A 1,352-nucleotide genomic window follows, 5' to 3' on the forward strand; every position below is an offset into this window, starting at 1 on the left:
GGATGATCCAACCAAGCTTGCCATTTTTTTTTTTTATAACCAGTCATATAATAATTTTTATAAGCTAACATATATTGTGCTTGTATATTCAATCTGAGAATAACATTGGATAAATTTGCGACATCAGGATATTTCCACATACTAGATATTGATATTCTAGCTGCTATGAGTATGTGGGCTACAATTTTTCTAAACATTAGCGGATAAGAGTCTAGATTTATTCCTAAGAGGGCCATAGCTGGAGTGAGATCATTTAATATACCAGTGAGATCCGCTATAAATTTGGAAATAGTTTTCCAAAAACTTTGTAAATATTTACAGCTCCACAGGGTGTGGAGTAGATTATCTATGTGTTCATTACATCTCCAACATAAGGGTGAATAAGAGGGATACAGTTTTGATAGTCTGTACGGAGTCAAATACCATCTACTTAGTATTTTTTGGGAATTATCCCAATGCTCTGTACAAGAGGAAGCCTTTCTAGATGTTAATATTGCTTTCCTTCATTGTTCTCCTGAAAAAAACTGTGATAAGGCATATTCCCATTTAAGCATGTGAGGACTTTTGTACTCTGGAGGGTATTCAGAAAGGAGTTCATAGAATAGTGAAATTCCTCTTTTCTTCTGATCTCTATGGTTAGTTAGGAATTCCCAGACAATTGCAGGAATCATCACTCTATTATCTTGGTTAAAGTTTGTTAATTGGGAGCATCTTTCAATTTTACCTGACACTATTGTTTTGTAAGGCCTGGTTCACACTTGTGTGATGCGAAAACCCACACCGACTCGCACAGCAGTTCACACTGCCATATGCAAACTGCTGGGGAGTGTCATTATATGTTAAGGACACCCCCATTTCAGCTCGCATATCGCACTGCGAACTGACAGTTCGGACATGAATCGGATTGCATATGTGTGATCACACATGCGATCCGATTCTGGTCCGAACAGAAAAGTGAGTGACGTCATCGCAGCTCTGGCCAGTCACAGCGCCGGAGTCGAGATACCCGGAGGTCACTCCGGGAGAGATGGCGGCGACGGAGGAGGGGAACGAGGACCGTTGCGGGGGCTTCAATCCCAGGTAAGTAATTCATAATGAGCTAGTATGCTATGCATACTAGCTCATTATGCCTTTGTCTTGCAGGGTGTATTTTTTATTTTTATTTTCAGAGGGTTTATTTCTTCTTTAAGGACGCATAGTAGTAATTTCCAATTTCTGGTAAACCCATTATGCCTACCAACTTAGTGGAGGTCAGTATAGAAAACGTCACTTTTTTTTATTCCATATACATTTTTTGAGTTTTGTGTTAATTTGCGTAAAAAATGTGTTAGTGATCACAAAAGGGAGGGTGC

Source organism: Rana temporaria, chromosome 4 (assembly GCF_905171775.1).
Source record: "Rana temporaria chromosome 4, aRanTem1.1, whole genome shotgun sequence".
NCBI lineage: Eukaryota > Metazoa > Chordata > Amphibia > Anura > Ranidae > Rana > Rana temporaria.